The 14924-nt window shown below is 34.1% G+C and overlaps 1 long non-coding RNA gene across 1 annotated transcript in view; it reads left to right on the plus strand.

Annotated features, from left to right (window-relative positions):
* Positions 1–10610: 10610 nt before the first annotated feature.
* The window catches only part of LOC149542240 (uncharacterized), a 196840-nt gene continuing 192526 nt past the window's right edge, over positions 10611–14924 (plus strand). Inside the window, exon 1 of the long non-coding RNA XR_016355443.1 lies at positions 10611–10719. This is a non-coding gene — a long non-coding RNA (uncharacterized LOC149542240). The remainder of the gene's footprint in view (positions 10720–14924) is intronic.

The raw sequence follows: 14924 nt of genomic DNA on the forward strand, positions 1-14924 counted from the left end.
GCATAGTGTATCAACTATTGGTGGACATGTAATTCTACCTTGTATAGGTGATATCTTATCTACTCCTTATGATTGTCTCTTATTTTCTTTCCTATATGAGTAGGCTTATTATTTAAATTGTAATTATGTCTATTATCAATAATATATAATACTTGCATCATAATGCAATTATATTTTCACTCTCTTATGGAGGCTATCTTACTATTTAATTTTATCCTAGGGTAATTTTAAAGTCACATGTTGGCCATTTTTGCCCCCCCATTCAACCCATCACTAATAACTGTTATGAGAAATCTTCAATGGGTTGTATTCTTTGTTGTGGGTTAACACACGCTTTTGGTTGCAGTTAACATGTGTGTTATCCATTTTTGATTTTTTGAAAAGTCATTTTTTGGCACTTTTCGAAATAGCGAATTTTGCTATTTTGGGAAGTCACTTTCATGCCCTTTTGATATAGTGAATTTTTCTATTTCGAATAGCTTCCTTCCTTGCCTCCACAAAATAGTGACATCATTTTGTGATGATTGGGTTTGTGCCATGTGGTAGTGGGAAATCTTGTGTGTTATCCCATTTTCACCCCTTTTTGCTAAGTTGCTTTGAATCCAATGACTCTTGCATTTTTGCATTGTCACCTTAAGGTTTTGTGAAGATGCGACAACCATTAGATTTGATCACATCTTGGGGATCTCTTTGCTTCATCTAAGTCATCTATTTGAAATAAAGCTCATATTCATCTACAATTGTGTTCTAATCTTTTGTTGGGGAGATTCTTGTAGCATCTAGACCATCCATTTAAAAAGGAAGATCTACATCAATGGTTCATCTATTTTGGGGCAAATTATATTTATTCCATGCAGGTCAACTTTGTATTTTTCATGGGCGGTTAACATATTGTGTTAACCCACCTCGTATTTTTTTACAGTGGCACGAATTGATTTATTGTGGCCATGACACATTACAAGGACCTTTCCTTTATTATAGAACAACACCTCGGGCCTTGTTCCACAATGTCAATGCATCTCCATGCCTCTTTAATGCATGTAATGATTATATTTTTAGGGATTTGATCTCTTACGGTTTGGTGCATTCCTATTTTGCCCATCCTGTCACTTCCAAATAGTAGTTGCACTTCAAGATCAAATTCATTTTGATTCTTCAGTTATTGCTCTCTGCAACTCAACTCCATCTTGGTTGGGGTTTGAACTCCATGGTTAAATTTTAGTTATGCCTAAACTCTTTTAAAAGGTAATTGTAAATATTTTCAAATGGTTCTTTGTTATTCTCTAGTCTTCCCTAGTTCATTGCAACAACATTATCCTCTATATTTGTAACCCTTTTGCCTTTCATGAATAGAAAACTTAGCTTTTACCTCATCTTGCTAGCCTTATATATTGTGCATTTTATGCCTTGTATAGATTATTTCTTTTCTATTCTTTCAAGTTTGTACATGTCATGTGCATCTTGCTATTGAATGTTGTCTTGTATGAACTAGTTTCCTTGCAACATTTCATTAGTTTTACCTTCATGCAGATCATAAAGAGTAGATTTGGGTCAATATCTATGTATTTAGGTGATTTAATCATGTTTTGTGTAGTTGTAGGCAAAGTTGTAACCATATTTCTATCTTGGTGCATCACCCCTTTTCCCTTTCAACACTTTATTTTTTGTTCTCCTTCTCCCTTTTCCTCTGAAGCAATAGTTTAGGTGCATCCTAATAGTGAGGAAGTCAACCTTCTCCAGAGATTCAACCTCAAAGCACAAGTCCCACACTTGGAGGTTGTTTCCATGTCACACAAGTTTTCTTGAGGGTCATACCTTGAAAGAAAAGGTGCAAACGTTTGTGTCAACAATTTTTGGCACACCCAATGGGACAAACAAATATTTCAGCTTCATAAGTCTGTTGGTTAGCCAATTGATCTCTATCCATTAAAAGTCTGTGTTTTATTATCAGTGAAATCAACATTTAGAGGCATTCATCTAATACCATGATGACTCTATGCATTCATTGGTTTCAACAGACCAAGTGTTGATTTGAGTAAAGATCTTTTGATCTTTTTTGTGTTTCTCAAACTTTCCATGATGTTCCTTTTTTAAACACATATTCATGAAGATGATTTTTTCAATCCTCTATATTATAAGAATAAAAGTGAGTTTGTGGCCTATGTCCACTCCCTAGAGTGGGAAGAGAGAATGGTCCAATTTGAGGAGGATTTGTTGAGGAATTTGGCTATTGCATCATAGGAGACAAGGCTCAAACTTGCTTAGTTGCAAGTAGCTGAAGCACAAGAAACCCCCAAAGTGAAGATTTTCTCACTTTAGGCAGAGTGGTCCTCCCCTTTTCTAGCAACAAGAGATGACTCACACCATACTAGTAGCCTTCAAGGAGGTGGCTCATGAGCAACATGAGCAAGAGGTGGAGATTATTTCTTCACAAAAGGAGGAGCCATTTCCAAATCAGTTAGATGCTACCACTGCAAAGCACAACAATAAGGTCAAGGTTGATTGCTTAGACCTAAAACAATCAAGAGGATGCCCCATAAGGCATATAAATTTGCAACAAATCAACACGTTTCCCCCGGTCATGCTTACTTTTGAGCATGACGGTGAGCTCTACAAAAGTGAGCAAGTAATTCTTGCTAAAAAAGATAACGCCCCAATGTTGGAAAGCTTCATTGTTTTCAACATTGGGAAGAAGGTATTCCATGCAACAGTATGTTTGTCATACTTGTTGATCAATTTGACTGCCCAAATGCATGGAACAAGAAACCAACTTGTAAGGAAGGGCAACTATTTCAACAAGTCAGTCAATGGCTTTGTTTGATTTTTTGTATTGTAAATACTTGTACATATTAGAGTAGGTCTTTTCATCTTTCCAAGAAGTGTGCATGCACAATTTTCTAAAGCTTCCCAAGGTTTTCTAGAGCTCCCTGGAGCTTTTTTGTTTTTGTTGTTTGCAAAATTTTGTGAGGTTACAAGTGTGATAATGTGTCATTTCTTTTCTGGTGACTCCATGCCCAATGGATTTTTTAAGGCCACTAATCTATGCTTAGCAGGAAAGAATCCCCTCTAAGTCACTAAAAATGTTGGCCACTTTTGCCCCTCATTCAGCCCATCAATGATAACCAATTTGAGAAAATCTTGAATGGGTTAGATTCTTTGCTATGGGTTAACACGTGCTTTTGGTTGTAGTTAACATGCATGTTATCCATTTTTGTTATTTTGGAAAGTCATTTTTTGGCCCTTTCTGAAATAGCAAATTTAGTTATTTCAGAGAGCTTTTGTCCTTGGCTCCATGTAATAGTGACATCATTTTGTGATGAATGGGTTTGTGCCACATGGCAGTGGAAAAACTTGTGTGTTATCCCATTTTTGCTAATTTGCTTTGAATACGATGACTCTCTCATTTTCGCATTGCCACCTTAGCCTTTTGCAAAGACATAAAAACCATTAGATTTGATCACATCTTGGGGATCTCTTTGCTTCATCTCAGCCATCTATTTCAAATAAAGCTTATCTTCATCTATGGTTGTGTTTTAATCTTTTGTTGGGGAGATTCTTGTAGCATCTAGACCATCCATTTCAAAAGGAAGATCAAGATCGATAGTTTATCTATTGTGGGGAAAATCATATTTATTCCATACTGGTCAACTCTGTATTTTATGAGGGCAGTTAATATTTCATATTATCCTAACCTACATTTTTTGACAGTAGTGTAAATTGATTTGTTGTGGCCATGATACATTATGAGGATTTTTCCTTTACTATAGAACGATACCTTGGGCCTTGTTCCATGACACCAATGCATCTCCATGCCTCTTTAATGCATGTAATGATCAGATCTTTGGGGATTTGATCTCTTATGGCTAGGTGCATTTCTTTTTTTCCCTTCCTGTCACTTCCAAACAATAGTTGCACTTCAAAATCAAATTTCATTCTAATTATTTAGTTATTTCTCTTTTCAACTCAACTCCATCTTGGTTAGGGTTTGAACTCCATGGTTAAATTTGTGTTATGCTTGAACTCTTTAAAAGGCAGTTGCAAATATTTTCAAAGGGTTCTTCTATGTTCTTCCCTGGTTTATCATGGAAACGTTATGCTTTGTATTTGTAACCCCTTTGCCTTTCATGAATAGAAAACTTAGCTTTTACCTCATCTTGCTAGTCTGATATATTTTGCATTTTATGCCTTGCATAGATTATTTCTTTTCTATTCTTTCAAGTTTGTATGTCATATGTATCTTGTTGTTGAATATTGTCTTGTGAATTTGTTTCCTTGAAACATTTCATTAGTTTTACCTTCATCCAAATTCTCAAAGAGTAGATTTGGGTCAAGATTTGTGTATTTAAGTGATTTATTCATGTTTTCTGTAGTTGCAGGTTGAGTTGTAACTGCATTTCTATCTTGGTGCATCACCTCCTTTCTCTTTCAACACTTTCTTTTCTGCTCTCCTTCTCTTGTTTCCTCTCAAGTATTAGTTTAGGTACTGCATCCCTATTGTGAGGAAGTTGGCCTTTTCCAAAGATTCAACCTCAGAGTGTAACTACTACACTTGGAGGTTGTTTCCATGTTACACAAGTTCTCTTGAGGGTCATACCTCAAGCAAGGGTGTTGACTTTTGTGTCAACATCACCTAAAACTTTAAAACCTATAACCATGATCCCTAAAGTTTGAATCCCTAATCTTTCTTGTGGAGAGATGAGGTAGAGAGAGAATAGGGAGGTCAAAAGAGATGAGTTTGATGAATATAGATCTCATTCCTTGATGAAAAAATTCATTGTCTCCAATGAATAAAGAAGCTAGATCTATCAAAGGAAATGCATGCTTGATATAATGAGGGCCTCCAATGAATCCTTTATTTCTTTTCTTTAACTCCTTCAATGCACCTTGATAAATTTATTGCAATTTAGGGCATGAATATATTCTTGCAAATGAAGCCAATGGATTGATCATAGAACCTGTGGATTGAAATATCAATTGATGGATTGTGTTGATTTTCAAGATGAAGTGAGAAGACCCTTTTTACGCTAATTTCAGGATTAGAATTAAAGGGTTGAGTACAATAGGCAGGAAAGAAATGGAAAACCTAAAAAACCTTGACATATACTTGGGAGATATTTTGTATTAAAATTATCTCCAAGATCCTAGTAGTGTAAAATAAACATTTGAAAATGGATATAAACTTGAGGAAAATGTAATGAATCAAACATCAATGTATCCATTTTCTAGGAGATCACTAAAATGAAGCCTAAGTAGTCTTTGAGACTAAACTAATGGGAAAAAACTTTTAAGATGGTATAGGAGGAAAGATAGAGCATATGGTAGGATGACATGAGAGAGAGGGAGAAAGGATGGAGAGAGAAGGAGAGGGAGAGGGGGGTGAGGAAGAGGGAGACAACAAAAATAGGGAGAGAGTAAGAGAGGGACAAAGAGATAGATAGACCCATCTATATCTCCCTCTCTATATATCCCTTCTCTATTTCTCTCCCTCTCTCTAGACCTCCCTCCACTAAACCCTTACTCATATCCTCCTCTTCGTGTTTTGATCACCTCTGTATATCTCATTAGGGTCCAAGATGAAAGATATAAGTTTCATAGAACACAAAATCAATCCTCTAATTTGAGATAGCTTGACCGTAATGTACATTGTTACCCCAACCATAATCTTTATTCCAAACTCAATCCTTACCCTAACCATAATCCTAATCTTAACCCCAATCATTACCTTCAAAATTATACACATATTATATGTTAAAAAAAACATCCCTCAAAATTACCAAATGCCCTAACTCAATTTGGGTAAACAAAAAAGAGAATATGAGGTGGCCTATCTAGACTCTACCATTGAAAATTTGAAGTTTCTAGAGATGATTTTTTTTTTAAATAACTCAAAGAACAACTAAAATAATTGAATCATTTATGTAAGAGATTTAATACCTCCAATAACATTTATACTTTTTAATCTTGTAAGTTTAATAACTTTTAGGTTGATAACTTGATATAATAGTAAATAAATCTTGTGAGAAAATATAAATATATTTCAGCCCCTTCCCTTTCCCTATCTTGTTCTCTCATGTCTCTAACCCCCTCTAGACTTCTCACCTCTCTATTCACCCCCTCTAGCTCTATCTATCTCTCTATACTTGCGTCCCCCACCTTGTCCTCATCCCCCTTACCCCTCTTGTCCTCTTTGTCTCCCACACTACTCTATATCCTCTTCTTCCTCTATAGATATGTTCTAGGATGCAAGAATGATGGTAAAAGGTTTAGGGTACATAAGGTTGAGGGTTTTTCCTATGTAAATAAATGAGTAGAATCATCTAAATTTATTTCATAATCGAGGGTCACTTTGATAAATGAGAGCTAACATTCACTTTGATGTTTTAGATTTGACCCTTTCATGTGCTTAGCTATCACATATTTTTCTTTACATTACTTGCATATCATTTAATAGATCTACTTGCACTAAACTACCATTTAATCAAATTAATTAATTACACAACATTAAAGGGAAAGAACATCCTATAGAAATACATCCATTGAGTATACATCTAGGAAAAGCATCTCATTATTATATCAATTTTTTTTGTATATATAGATATATTATTATATTCTAATAGAAAATATAAAATATAAAAATATAAAATAAATAATTTAATATTACAGTACATACATAAATAATATACTATTTGATACGAATATTATGTTTATACATGTATATTAAATCAATTATTATATTAGATTAACCCTAACTAAAATTTGATCCATAATAATAAACCATAGTCACAATCACATCCCTAACCCTACTCAAAACCTTAGAACCGTAATAATGAAAACTCTAAACATAAACATCAATCTCACCATAACTTTAAGCCCTAATTCTAACCATAACATAACCCTAATGAGGTAAAATCTAACCCTAACAAAAATCTAAACCATAATATTAAATATAATTAACCTAACTACAATCTTATCCCTAATTTTAACCTCTCTAGTCATATGCCAAACCCTTGTCCTAACCATTAGGAAAACCTAGCTTTGTGGTTAACTATGTTTAATGAGTTTGTCTCAAACACAAAAGTTAATACTAATAAACATATTACAATCTTAATTTATTTTAACTTATTCAATTATGATTCTATATTTCAAAAATTATTATATATTTGTATCTTATTTACTTATTTTATTTTAAAAACTAACAAAAATTAACAATGATTTAACATGAAATTTAGTCTTGATATATAACTTTAGCAATTTTAAAATGATTAAGTCAATATAATTATAATCAATAATATGTTTTAATTATGTTTACTTTTTATTTATATATATAAATATTAATATAATATAAATACTTGTATATTTATGTATTTGTTGAGGATTTATTATACTTATTATAATTTTTACTTTTACAATTAATTACCTTTATTTTTCTATTTGATGTTTGATAATTATTTTATTTTTTAGTCATAATTTTAAAAAAAATACACAAAGAAAAATATGATGATACGATAATATAATATAATAATTTTAATATATATATTTATCTTGAAACTAAATAAATTTGAAAAATATCACGAACAACAAAAGTAAGTTAAATTACATGTTACATGCCACTTCATACCACACTTGGTACTTCTTCTGTTCACCTCCATTATGATGATGGTTTGCGATCTATGCATGGGCCATCTCATTTCTAATGTAGGGCAGTCATGTTTTTATGGTATAGAATGTTGCATCCATGTCACTTTTTGCATCAAGATAGATAGCTTGCATGCTTATTTTAACAAATTTTATTTCCTACAACAAAAAGCTTTTGGTAAAATTTGTATGAAGATTGAAATCTCTTCTATTCCTTAAATGATTACTTTAAACACATGTGATTTCATTAAAGGATCACTTTCTAACACTAAATAATTAGATGATATTGATTTTGATAGTGATTTAAAGTATTTTTAAATTATGACCTAATTTTAATTGGTTATGCTTATTGACAAGTAGGAGATATTTTTCATAAGATTTAATTATGTAATTTTTTGAGTCATACTCATAGACTCATGTTTCATGAATAACACACTTCACAAGGACCTATCTCTCATAAGAATAAATGGAACACTTAACACTCATTGTATCTAGGTGATGTTCATACAGCGAAGCACCAAGATCAGTACTACTACAACTCAAACATGCTTAACGACAAGATTTCCTTTTTAATCATACTTTGTTTGCAACCCTATTTAAAAAAAAATGTTGTACCTTATGAACCATTCCTTAGAAAGCGCCTTGAATTCATCACTTGATAAGTAGAAACATTTCCTACCAAATTTTGATACTACTATTACAATTCAGCATTGTAAATTTTTAAATCAAACTCAATGACCCATACTTTATTATTATACTTATCCATATTTAGCACTATATTTTGTTTTGCACATTACACATCTTTAATACAAATTCAATTTTAATGGTCCCGAGTTCAAAAAACTCTCCAGAATCACCTAGTGGGACCATAGTATGAGTGTGTTGTCCTACCAATAGAGGACTAGTCTTGCCTCAGCTCGCGTCTTCTGGGCCCCAACTTGGCAGTTTGTAAGACCAAGGCAAGGCTAGTTGGGCGCTGGGCTAGGTTGCGGGGATACCCCTGTCGTTACCATTTTTTTTTAATACTAGTAAGGTCCTTGATCTACTAGTGCGATAAAATTAAATGGTTTGTAATTAACTTACCCAAATTAAAAACCAATTAAGACAAATTGAATCCTTTTAAATCTTAACTCTTGGACCAATAAAAAAATCTAACATAAAAAATTAAAAAAAATTAAAACTTCATATTCATCATTTAAGTACACGTTAAATTTGTTTTTCCACATAGATTATATGATAGAGTTAGAGCCAAAATCAAAACTAGTGATAGAATGCCAGAATGTTTTGGGAGTGACATTGGTGTTAAACAAGGATGCCCTTTATCACCTACCTTGTTTGTGATGTACATCAATAGTCTAGAAGCTTGGTTAGATAAAACCAAGAGGGAGGGTGTTCAGCTGGCAAGGTACATGGTGAAGCTTCTTATATATGTTGATGATCTTATTTTGATATAAAAAATGATGCAGGGATTAAGGGATCATTTAGGGTCCTTAGAGAAATTATGTTAGGAAGTTGGGATGCAAGTAAATATTACTAAAACCAAAGTCTTAATTTTTTCTTTAAGGAAAAAAGAAAAGCATATCACATTCATGTTTGAAGACAAACCACTGGAAATTGTGAAAGAATAAAAATATCTTGGTATTGACTTCCATTATAAGCTCAGCTGGGAGACTTGTAGAGTGAAAATAACTAAGGGGGCTCGAAAGCTTCATTTTTACTCCATAATAGATGATGCAGGACCACGAAACTATGGGATTGGAAAACCAAGAAGACTCTCTTTGGTTTGTTGGTCACATTGGTGGTTCTTTATGGCTGTGAGGTGTGGGGGGACAGCATGTCAAAATGAGGGTGGAGACAAATAGAGAGAATTCAAAAACAATTAATCACAAGTAATCTCAAAGTCAAGAGTTTTGTGCCTTATGAAATTCTTTTGATCGAGGCCGAGGCTTTTCTATTAGAGGCTTCAACGATAATCCAATTACTTAGTTTCTTAAAGAAAATTAAAAACAAGTAGGATCATTGTTGGCTGAAAATTGTGAAAGGAGAGGCTCTTAACCGAAGGAAGAAAACATGGATGAAACAAAACATTAAATGGTTGGCCAAATGAAACATCAAGTTACAAGATTGCTCGAACGCAAATGCGGACATAAGAATGTTTGTCAGAGGGAAGTTTGACAATGCCACGTGGAACAATAATATGAGTAGAAAAAAAACCTATTACATTATAGAATTTAATCCAACTAGGGAACTTGGAGAAAAAACGTATCTTGGGGCAGCCATTAAAGGAGAGGCAAGGTTATTAGTGGCACAACTGAGGACAGGATCTCATCACCTCAAGTGCGAGACAACAAGATGGAAGAGGCCCAAAGAGGCTTGGGAGTAGAGAATTTGCATATCTTGCAAGTCTGTAGCGGTTGAAATGGAATGACATTTTCTCTCAGAATGCATGGTATACAATAAGATCCGATCTCTCTATCATGTTGTCTTGAAGGCAGACAACATGCATAGCTTATTTGAAGGGGACAAGACAAAGCAGACTCTTGTTTTTTTGGTTAAGATCCATATCAAAAAATTAAAAATGAAAAGGAATTCAGAAATTATCTAGTGGAGTTGTTCTTCGGTCCCTTAGACTCCTCTATTCTTGTAGACATCATTAAAAAGCAAGCAAGCATTCATTTATATGAATATTAAGAATTGTTAAAGGTAGCAACATAATAAAATTTTAAAAAGAGCACTACCCATGATGGAATGCATTATAATTGTCCCGTTGCCAGTTATCACAAGGAACAAAAGGCAAGTTAAAAGAGAGTATGACTCACATTAGCCTTCGTACTAACCAATTAGACAGCCACAAATTTTGGAGATGATATTGTTACCGCCGTTTTTCCTTCTGGGTTGCCTAACAGTTTACGAAGGCTTAAACCATACCAGGACATTGAAATCTCTTTGAACCTAGTCGCTCAATATAAACAAGAGGCACCATAGATGGAAAATGTTGCTGCTAGAGATTGATATTAATGCTTTCGTACTAAATGGGTTTGAGAAATACAGATGCATTATCCTATGAGGCTTTCAGGTTACTATGTAAGTTCATCTTTTACAAACTATCCGGCATCTTTGTTGTCCTAATACCTTGGTACAGGTTGCAATTCTGATGCAGATCTTGCTGATACAGAGTTCAGATTATTGGTTGGTTGGATTAACATGATTTGCGTAATTATTTCAAATTCCACCTGCTAAAACTGGTTTTGCTTTCGTTCCACCGTTTGGCATATCTGAAAAGACTATGATAATGTCATGCTCAGTCTATATCGATAGTTTGTAGGATTTTAATTGGTTACAGATGAACATTGTACGAATGAAAATAACCATCTTGAAGATTTATACCAGTTGCTATATCTTCATTTACTTCGACATCTGTTCCGGGTAATGATTTATATGTTTTTAAATTTACATTCCAACTGTTTGGCAAAATGTCTATCAAAAGATTCTTGACCGTTTGTGTGTGTATATATATGAATATTGAAGAGTTTGCTTCCATATTTTAGTCACTGTTATATTTATGCTGGCCAAAAACATAACTATCGTATTGTATTGAAAAACAAGAGATAACAATTTTGCACATAATTGTTAAATTTCAAAATATCAGTTCCGACATATTCACTTACACTTGCTGATGATGCACCTTCTCCCATATCAGTTCACATATTACATTCGGTTATTTATCCTTTGATTTGCGATTTTATCACGAGTCATATGCTTCTACATATATCTGCCTCTAAATACACCTCATCTGTGTTTTCCTTCACGCGAGGATGTTATTCTCCACATTACTATGATAGTTAATTTTTATATCTTTTGGTTCATGGTCCATTGGTTATATGAATATCTTTATCTTGTTGTGATGAGGTCAATGACTTTGATCCATGATGATCATTTCTATGAGACATAAGCGTGCAGTACTAACTCTATCTTCTCACAATGAGGTTGACGATTGTTTGATCCAAGGTGATATGATTTATAATGTGCATCCTTTTAAGAGAACTATTTGATGGAATCATGTGGTGAAAATGGAGAAGCAAAGTTGCATGTTAAATCATTTTCATCTTCATATTATGCTCATGCAATTACACTGAATGAATTTCACTTGCTTATAAGTTAAATGGACACGCCAAAGAGTAGTTTGTGTTGAATTTAGCCCAGACATCAATGATAAACAGCATAAGGGAAACATAATACTAAAACAAACACTAGAAGATACCTTGCAAAAACCCTTTAAGAATGAAGGGAAACACCCATCCACACAAAAATACATCAGTTTATTGATTATAAATGTTCAAGTGTACAATGCCTTTTGCTTGAAGCGACATATATAACACATAATGAGACTCTTCACATACAATCGAAGGTCTCTTGAGATTTCCAAAATATGACTATTTATTTCAAATACAACTCTTCGTATTTCCATGCCTCAACGCATGCCTTAATATTTAATATTACAAATTATCATAAACGTCCTTTTCAGCTGAAGGTGATGATAGCAGAATTAATGCCCAGAGATAAAGATTTCTATCATAGCTACAAACTCCAACACTCCCTCTTAGTGAGAGAAATCTTTAGCTGAACAATTACACAAGGCTGCAACCAAAATTCCAATGATAATATCTAATCACATAGACCCTATAAAATTTCATGGAATCATTCAGCATGATAGATTTGTAAGAATCCCAACTAAGCTTTTAATCATGAATTCTCTCCATGTGAATTGTCATGGAATCACCCAGTATGACATCCAACTCCCATCTTAGATTTTGTCCACGTGATGTCATCATGGATTCTCTCCACACGATGATCACTCACAGAGTGAACGAGTTAGCATAGTCGATTCTTACAATCTTTTTTATTCACACAATAATAGAAATCTAACAAAACAAGACTTCGTTCCATTTAAGTCTCAAATTTTACAAATACCACAAGCATCACAAGTATATATGAGAATGAAGGGGATTCCTTAAGCACTCCCTATGAAGGTAAACTTCTCCCTTTGAAATACAACATCCTTATCAATAAGCAACATCCTTATTTCATAGATTCTTGTTTTTTGGAAACAAGAGAGGTTAATCTTGAAAGAAAACACAATTCCTTGTGTTAAGGAAAAAGTAAAATACCACATAATATTTATCTCTATATTGGTGGCAAACCAAAGTCCAACTGTTGTAGTCATCTTTGCCAGAGACATCAATGTCTATAGGCTATTCTCTGATGCTTGTTATAGACTGCACTTCCTCATTGAGAACCTTGATCGCTACCATTCAAATTGCATCTGGTTTCTACCTTTCAAGTTGTTAGATATTGAGCTTAAAGTTCCAAGGTGCAACTTTACCATCACCGTCAATTCAGTTTGATTACAATTTCTGCAATTATTGTGGACACAACATTGTTGCTACAGTTAATTCTGTCTCTTTTCTGTTGACGACTCGGTCGGAGATGGCTGAGTTTTCTCTACAACTTGCTCCCAACAGAGACCTGACTTTACATTTCCTCTGTTTTGGCTTCCCTACACATGCCTAGATGTCATGCCGCAATGACACTCTAATCCCGTTGCTCTTCCTAGCAAATCCTTAGTGCCTACTAGTCTCTTTTCCTCCCCAATATCGATGAAGTGTCACTATTCACATGAAAATTGCACTGTGTCCCAAGCCGTCAAATTCAAACATACCCCCTCTAGTTCTCGCTAACAATCACTACATTAGATACTTTTCTCATGATCACCAAATGCTCTCAAACTTGCCATAAAAGGTAGAATATTCTAGGAATATACCACAGGCTAACCTTGTGAGAGCAGACAAATACGACAAATAAAAATGAAATCTATGATGCCAAAAGAAAACACATGCAATAATATGGACAAAGATCCAAAATAGCCATGATTCTAAGAAGTACAAGTTCACAAAAGAATGAAGTCGAACAACAATATCAGAGAAATAGCAGATGAGGACGACAAGCATGACAATGATGAATTTCACTCAAGACACCATGTCTTCTAATCCAAATTACTCTCATAGTACCTTTATTGCTCAGTGATCAAATTCACCCAGGCTTAAATTTGAGCAACTATGATTTAGTTAGAATCGAACAATATTATATAGAGGAGTCTTGATGATGAGTTTAATGCTGTAGAGTTGTTCCTGTAGGGTTTCAATCCTTGATTCTGTCATTATGTATGGAGGAATAACAACTATTTTAGAGGATCCTCTTTGTTGCTTGATATCCATAATTCCCGACAAATTTAGTTTGTGTCTTTTGACTTTGGGCAAATATGTATATCGAGGGGCATCCCCGAGCAAGACATAAAATCACTAGGGATTCTTCAATATATTTATCTTTTTCTTCGCTAGTCTTTTGATGCAGGAACATGAGAAATGAAAAACCACACTTCAATTTTCCCTCCAACTACAAGAAAACTTTTAAATGGCACACTCAATTACCGTCACGATATCATAGTTTAGAATTCTTGTAGTGGACTCGCGATCGCTACTCTATGCGTTAGAAAACTTCCGGTGGATTTGTAATCACCACTCTTCCCAGTCAACGTTTAATCATTGCTGATGAGGTGATCAAGACAACATGGGTGTCAACACTTACAAGACATCATCCATGCAATTCTTTCAACTAATGAAGACATCTTCTCTTGGCTTTGCTAAGTGTGACGAATCTAGATATCTTTAGTTTTTGCAAACACTCCATACTTCCCTGCTGGCCCTGACAATAGAAAGCTCTCAACGAAAGTTGATAATGCTGCTAGACATCCTTACAACATTCTTGCATATCCGCCTAGATCTTCCAGAGATCCAAAACAACTCATAGAAGATAACCACAAAAATGATACAAAGTCTCACATATCAAAGAAGGATAAATACAAAGAAATTCCGGTAAAGTTTCATAAAGAAATGAAATCAGAAATGAAATCTACACATATTAACTTCTTATGCAAGGACGACCCAACCCAAGCATAGAAATGTATAAGAATACGAAACTCTAAGACAATCATAAAATGAATAGTGATTTAAGAAAACAAATTCAGAAGGGGATTACCAGAAACCATTGAGAGAGACCTGCTGCATAGAGACTTTGACGAAGATTTTAACTGTAATGTTCTCGAGTATGGATGGATTGGAAGATGGTCAAAAGAGGCCCAAAATTTCGTACAGTGTGGAAGGGTAATCTTGCAAGTGTAGAAGGAGGTATCCGTATGGAGGAAGAGGGAAAGAGCAGATTATGGCACCTAA

The sequence above is a fragment of the Cupressus sempervirens genome, chromosome 8 (assembly GCF_028749045.1).
Source record: "Cupressus sempervirens isolate cs-2001-9-10 chromosome 8, ASM2874904v1, whole genome shotgun sequence".
In the NCBI taxonomy this organism is placed as follows: Eukaryota; Viridiplantae; Streptophyta; class Pinopsida; order Cupressales; family Cupressaceae; genus Cupressus; species Cupressus sempervirens.